Genomic DNA, 8,315 nt, shown 5'->3' on the forward strand with positions numbered 1-8,315 from the left:
AGCAGAAATCTTGCTAAAGTATCAACATATTTGCAGGAATATATGAGAGGAACTAATGGTATTAGTATGAAATAAAATAAATATTAATATTAAAAGGGCAGCTACTAATGAAAGGTTGTGTCCATTTCTGAAAAGTCAGCAACTTCCAAAAGATACCTACCTTCATGGAGAGGTGGGAGAGGGGATCAGACAAGAAATCGAAAAGCATCAGTGAACTTATATCAGCGATCAAGATCAGATCAGAATTTGTTATTGATTTGCAATCAGCAACATTCTTGTTCATTGTAATATCCCACCTTGATCTGGATATTTTTTTTCTGATTGCTGGTCTGAATCTTCTGAGTTTGTTTTTGAGTGCTTTGATTTGGTTTTTATGAGTTTTCAATGCATAGATGTTTTTGCCATGATATTAAGCAATTATAGAAAAATTCAACATAAGAAATAACAACAAATATATGGACTTAAAATTAAATCAGAAGTCTGATATAGTTCTGAACAGCAAGGTTTTCTTATTGAATTCAGTGAGTTTCAATACAATGGCATACCTGGTTGTTCTCTTCAATGTTATGATGCATAAAATGCCAATCAACAAGGTATGGATGCTGATTACAAATTCGAATATAAATCTGATTTTTATGGCAGACCTGAAACAAGGATGAGACTGTCCCAAATGTCTGAAATAGCTCCTTAAATCACCTCCAAAGGTTAGCGCTAGGTCTCCAAGGTAAGCGCTCAAACCCTTTGTACAACCTAGCAATGAAATTTTTTCAAGCTCTTGCTCAAACAAATCCAAACCCTTCTGGTTTGATATAAATTTCGCCAGGTCTAAAATATAAATCTGAATGATGACGGATGCCAACAATCACATAAAACCCTTCCATTTCATGGTGTTCACCTCCGAACCCTAGTCGTCCCAACTTTAATGAAAATATGGCAGATAAGCTTCCAAATCTGAAGCAAAATATCTTCCACCTGTCAAATCCTCCAGAGAGATTTCTAGTTGAAACCTCCAACAATCTGATAATGAAGCGCAATGGTGAATTCTGGATGAATCCACACTAAAGATGGATTTGGGTTTTTCTCCAAACCATTGAGAAACTCCAAGGGTTTCCGTTCTTAGATTTCTTGTAAATGAAAGCCAAAGCTCTTATGCTTCTTTGAGAGAAACAAAACAAGCCAAGTATATCTCAAATGAGCTCCCAAGTGTCTTTTTATAATGCTTTCATCCCAACGCCCTAATTAAGGTTTGCATATTTTAAATTAAAAGTGGCTTTTAATATTTTATAATATCTTGTTAGAAAACTTGTCATTGATGTCAAAATGTTGAGATGATACTGTATAGGTGTTACCGTTAGAACAAAAATATAATACGATTTGCAAACGAAATAATATTTAATAAGATATGGATAGTTTTGATGGTCAGGCACTATTTTTATTGAGCCTTGTATTTGCCTTATGAAACGATGCATAAAGTAAATGATATAAAGTTTTAATTTGCAAATACTAGAGATTATACTGTAATGAATCAAAGCTTCTTCCGGGCATGGGGAATTATTTTTGTTTCAATGGGAGGATACACCAGCACTGATGTTAGGAATACATGACGATCTGCTATCATTAAACAGCGCAGCGGTCTGCTATCAAGGGTGTCGTTTTATTGTTGTAGAATTAATATTGGTTTTGATGCTGTTATAAAACTTGTATTGGGGTAATGTGGCATTTCTTCAGAATACCATGTAAAGGATCATTACTCTTCAATTCATCCTGTTCAAGCTTCTATCGATCTGAAAAGAATATTATCAGGCCCAATGAAGATGGTGATATATTTTTTGTTTGTCACTTCGTGCACAGAAAATTGCATCAGTAGAGATGAAGTTTAGAAATGGGAATTCAGAAATGAAACACGTACATTGCTTGAACGGAGATGTACATCTTCTGTAGTTTGATAGTATTTCTATTTACATTAAGAGTTGGCATATGTTTCCTTATAACTACTCTTGAATCGTTGCAACATGTACAAACTGCTTGATCTCAGTTATATTGCTGTCGGTTGATTATATTAATCATTCTTTTTAAGTGATCGATGATTTGGCAATAAGAACCGTTGGAAGAAGTTATTTGAACTTCCTATTTACTATCGAACATTATATATATTTTTTTTGTGCAATGTGTGTGTGAGGTTGATGTGTTATCGCTGAAAAGAGAAATATAGAGATATCATAAGTCTGGTATAAATACACATTCTTGACAAAGATAAGACTTATGTGAATTGTTTTGGGGATCACTGCTGTAAAGAGCAATAAAGATATAGCAGGATTGCAAGTTCGATGAAGGTGTGTTGAAAAGAGTTTCTTTATGAGAAGAGTAAAGCAAACATCTTGTTGAATTTGCGTGGCAGAGGAGTGCTGGAATGTTGAACAGCAAAAAGACAAATCTCAGTCTGTTGATGAAAGGTTTTGTTTTATATATGATAACAACAATATTTTGTATCGTGTTGAGATTGTATAAATGTATCTAAGGATGAGGAGTCTGCGTTTACTGTTATGAACAACAAATGATTATGCTTAATTTCAAGAGAATTTTCTGATATATTGAATAGCAAGAGAGTGTTTACTGTCAGTATTTTGGTTTGAGAGAGTCTATTATGTAAATGCTTCTGCAAATTAAAGGCTTTATAAAAAGTTGTAATTTGTAACCGAGATTGGTGCTGGGTTGGTGCTTAGGCTGTTGAGTGGGTGCTCATATCTAAAATTGTTGGCACTCTTAGAAAAGGGTTTTGGTGACTCCTTAGGGTTGGTGCCCTTAAACATTTAATTGAAGTTTTAACTATGAGGCTGGATTAGGACAGTAGATCCTAGCAACATTTCTTATTGCGGTTTTCCTGTCTTGGGTTTCTACATAATCTCTTGTGCATTGGTTTCTTTGTATGGGTGTATCTTTCAAATTTGAGTTTGGTGCTTTCATTTCAGAATTAAGTTTATAAACTTTGAATAAGTTTTACAAAAGGATTAATTGGATAAGGATTTAAAGTTTTATTTACCATTGATTCACCCCCCCCTCTCAGTAGTAAACCTGTGTTCCACATATCTGTCTCCCAAAGCACCATTAAAGTCACTTTATAAAATAATTTTTATAAAGTCACTTTATTGCATTACTTTATAAATAACTTTATAAAGTTACTTTATCATATTAAATAATGTAAAGTTAAATATTTAATTTGTTTATTATTCAAACGTTATTTAATATATTATTCATAAAACTCCAGTCGCCATGACACTGTCAACTTCTGCAATAATTGACTATCTAGAATTAGCCATGATACCCATTGATCATCCTGTGACTTATTATAAATAGTAAGTATGAATAAAAGTGACCAAAAGAGCTCTAGAAGGTACACACAAAACTTGCTGACTGAAGATGTTGCATGCTGAAGCCGGGAGGAGATTGAACTATGTCCAATTGTTGGAAATAGTGGTTACTATAATTAGTAACTTCTAAAAATAGTAAGCCAACCCAAACTCCCAACTGACTAAACGATGAAACTAATACTTACTAAAAATAGTAAGTCTTGGACAAATTGCTCAAAATCACCCTAGAAAGTGTCAAACAACTCTAAAACATTCTTTGAGAAATTGGAAACCTCCAGGGACATGCCAACCCTATTAGAATTGGAAGGCATTAAAATGGGGACATTACATTCATTGTGGTATGCATGAATATATGTTTTAATATGTATACTTGATATATGCAACGATATAATGTTTAAATACATATTATTATAGATAATAGTTCAAATAATATATTTGTCACATAACATCATATATATTAGATATAAGTAATAATGTGGATTTTGAGTCTATTCACCAAATATCAGCAATCAATCATGGCGAGGTGTGGGAGGGAATACAAGGAGGTAGAACTGATATAGGCTTCGTCACTAGGTGCACCACCTCATGAAGGATAGATGGTAGAAGGCCATATGAGGCCAAGAGGGATGGTATATCTACTCTTGGGCCTAGGGTAGAGGATCACTTTGGGCATTTTATTGTAGCTTCCCCTCCAACCTCTTCATAGGTTGATTGCTGGGACGAATTAAAGGAGTCCCAATCATAGAAGGGTGGATAAGGCAGGTACAAGTTTATCCACTAAGCACACCACCTCATATGGATGGTGGATTGCCACATGGGGCCAAGGGGGATATTATTTCCACTCTTGGGCTTAGCGTGGAGATAGCTTTGGGTACCCTATCATGTTTCTCATCCAAGCCCTATTATGTTTGAACTCCAATTATGCATTATAGATATCGTGTAGTTTACCTAGATTTTAAATAGTTACGAATATATGCTATCTAAGTTCTAACCCTAGTTGAAATGATTGCTCTATGAATATACTTTCAATACTTGTCTAACGCAAGTTTTATCTTGATGAAGACATTGTATTGGTTAAAATATGATTCTAACTATGTTAAGTTTTATTATTTTGTTAAACTTGTGATTCTAGGGCAAAATTTAGGATCATCCCAAAAGGGGACATTACAATTGGTATCACAGCTTCATTCTTGCTAGTCGGAGGGACGAGAGATAGTTGATGCAACTTAGCCAAAGGATTCAAAGAGAAATAGAAAGGGAAAGGAAGAAACTTGCACTAACCCATAACCCCACTCAAAACCACACAATGAGTGAACAAATGGGAAACGATTTGAGGGCCTTCATGGAGTGCAATGAACAAACAACTCAAGCCCTCATGGAAGAAATGAGAGAACAACACAACTGCTTATCCAAGCCATCCAAAATATGAACAACAACAATCATAGACAAATCAATGGGAGAGATGCCAACTCCAATCACACTGAAATTAATAGAATCCCATTAGGGTCAACTCAAAGGGTAACTAGATCTCCTTTTATACCTAGAGAAGGGCCAGCTAGAGAAGAAGAGGAAATTAATGAACCAAATCGTAACTTAGAGGAGCATGTTGAATCATATTCAAGATTCGACCTTGAAACTAGGAGAAACATCTCATTTAGAGAATTTTGTGAGGGAGGGTCAAAAATTAACCATAGAAGGGAAGGGGGTCAACCTAACAAAATCTTACATCACAAAGTAGGCAAAATAACTCTTCCAAATTTTGATGGGTTGGGAAAGGTCACCGCTCACTCATGGGTCCAAAATTAGATACATACCTATCTCTAAACCCCATGATGGAAGAGGATGCCATCAAATTTGCCATCCTACATTTAGAGGGTGTTGCTCATGACTGGTGGTTACGCAAGGCCATCAAAACATAACATTATATGATGATTTCACTAACAAACTCATTGAAAGGTTTGATAAAAAACATTCAGATAGGTATTTCAAAGAATCAACCCAATTAAGGCAAGAAGGGACCATGGAGGACTATGTGTTGGAATTCCAAAAGTGCTTTGTCATGGCTCCTGAAATAACGTAAAAGAGACTCACATACCTATTTATTGAAGGACTATTGAAATCTATTAGGGGCCTAGAGTTACTCTAAAAAGATGACATCAAAAGATAAACACTTCTATGGAAAGGACGGGCATAAAAAAAAACATTTCTTTCTAAAGATACTTGAGAGGAACTTCAAAGGAAAAGTCTATGCTTCATTTGCAAGGCAAAATGGGAGCATGGACATGTTTATTAACAAAAAGAAAACCAAGAGAAAAAGTTGTGTTTCAAGTGCAAAGGTTCGTGGAGTCTTGGACATGTTTGCAAATGAAAGGATGTTAAAAGGAAAAACTTGTGTTACAAATGCAAATAAAAATAGGAACTAGGGCATAAATGTGGAAAAACAAGCCAAGCATGCAATATAGAGGCACCTTTTGATGAGGAAAAATGGGAAGTAAAGGAGAACCTTAATAAGAGAAGGAAATGTGATGAAGAAGAACAAGGAACTGCAGCCGCTATCTCAAGAGTATCCAAACATCAACCCTAATCCGAAACACTCTAAAAGGACAAAATGTAATCACCCTTGTGGATAGTGGGGCCACTCATAATTTTATTGATGAAAGACTAGTCACTAGCAAGAAAATAGAAACAACAAATTTTAAGGGCTTTAAGGTAGGCTTGGCCAATGGATCTACTACTCAATGCACCAAAAAAATACCATAGCTAAAGATCTTGGGCACCCTGTGGTTGCATTCCTTGGGGCGTATTTCCCTAGATTTCCTAAAATTGGAATTGCATTTCAAACATGAAGGACAATAAGTCCTTCCTTTTATGAGGGCTATTCGATGGGTCACCAAGAATAGTTTCATCCAAAAAGATGGAAAGGAACTTTAGACATGGGCAAGGGGAATGGGATGCCTAGTGTATGATCCTTGACAAAACCTCCTCCCAAGGCAAAAGTATTCACATTGATAGACAACCAATCTTAAAAAGACATAAGAAGGCATTTGACAATATTCCTCTAGATCTTCCTCTAAAGAGAGGCTTTAAGAACACCATTGAATTGGAGGAAAGTGTAGAATCTGTTATTACCACACCTTACTGCCATCCATGAAAATATAAGGAAGAAATTGGGAAAGCCATAAAGGAGTTGTTAGAGATGGCTCATATCCAACCTAGCTTTAACCCTTTTGCCTCATTAGTCGTGCTAACAAAATGAAAGATGGCACACTAGAATGTGAATTGATTGTAGAGCACTTAACAAAAATACCATCAAAAACTGATATCCCACCTCGGGTTGATGAGCTAGTTGACGAACTACATGAAGCAGTGTACTTGTCAAAAATTGATCTACATTTTGGGTATCATCAGATTAGGGTAAGGAAGATGTCCCTAAAACAACTTTTATATGCCATTTTGTACACTTTGAATTTCTTGTCCTACCATTTGGCCTAACAAATGCTCTTGCCACCTTCCAATCATGTATGAACCACATTTTTAGGAAATAACTAAGGAAATTCCTTTTAGTCTTCTTTGATGATATCCTAATCTATAGTAGGACTTGGTAGGAACATCTAAGGCACATAGAGGAGGTATTGGAAATACTTGAGCAACAATCTCTATTTGCAAAACCCTCAAAGTGTGAATTCGGGTTGGAAGAAATTGTATACCTGTTGTGACGTATTCACACATAGCTCCATTGTAAATGGGGACCCCCACTTTTTGCTTTTTGGGGTTAGCCCTTTTGGTTTTGTTGTTGGTCGTTTTAGTGTCTTAGCCTTTGCATTGAAGAGATTGAGTCAGGTGGATCTCCTCAAGAGGTCAGGTCAATTGAGTGATTAGGGGTTTTTTAGATCATTCCTAGGGTGTTTTTTTGTGTACTATCTGGTCGCACTTCAAGTTGCTAAATCAAACCTTGGTTGAATGCATAATGTCTTCCTAGGTCCCATCCCTTACATCAAGGACAGAGCGAATTCGCCTTAAGGAGTCTGAAATGTCATCTTGATCCTCAAATGTCCTGAAATTTGGCTAAGTCTGGAATGTCATCCTGATCCTAAAATTTGACTCTGGAAAATTGAAGAATCCTCCAAAAACTAGATTTTGCATTATAACTCTTGGAGGTCCGAAACCACTCTCAAACATCCTGACAATATATATGGAATAGAACTTAAAGTATAAGTGACATTTCACTTATACTTAAATGCTATATTCCATATATGAATCCTGACGGAGAGACTAACATGTCAAATTTTGCTCCTGACCCTTCCAAAGGGTCCTGAGCGAATTCCTCTTGAGATCATGTACCTTCCAAAGGTACCTAAGCGAATTTGCCAAGGATTGTGCTTTGATCCCAAATTTGAGCAAGAAAAACCCTTAGGATGCCTTCCTAACATAGACCAAGGTCAAAACAAAAGTAAAATGAAGGATAAATTGAGTGAAAATATGAATTTCGCTCCTGACCCTTCCAAAGGGTCCAGAGCGAAATCCTTCAAGGGACCTCCTATCTCACTCAAACAATTGAATGCATCCCATTTCAAGTAGATTTGAGGGCAAATTGACTTAGTTGTGATAGAAGAAAGGTGGAAAAGACAAGTCCAAGGCAAGTTGAGTCTAGAGAAGCAAATTTCGCTCGACCCTTCCAAAGGGTCCAGAGCGAATTTTTTCAAAGGGTCATGTACCTTCCAAAGGTACCAAAGCGAAATCCTTGAGGAAACCTAATTCTTCACCAAAGTCATTGAATGGTTGTCATTTTGAGCAAAAGTAAGGGCAAATTTGCAAGATCATGGAGAGAAAAGGATCAAAGTTCAAGTCTAAGACAAAGTTAAGTGGAAAGAGATGTGAATTAAGCGTAAAAATGCAAAATTCGCTCTTGACCCTTTTAGAGGGTCCAGAGCGAATTTCATTATTAGG

The sequence above is a fragment of the Cryptomeria japonica genome, chromosome 11 (genome assembly GCF_030272615.1).
Source record: "Cryptomeria japonica chromosome 11, Sugi_1.0, whole genome shotgun sequence".
NCBI classification, from domain to species: Eukaryota; Viridiplantae; Streptophyta; class Pinopsida; order Cupressales; family Cupressaceae; genus Cryptomeria; species Cryptomeria japonica.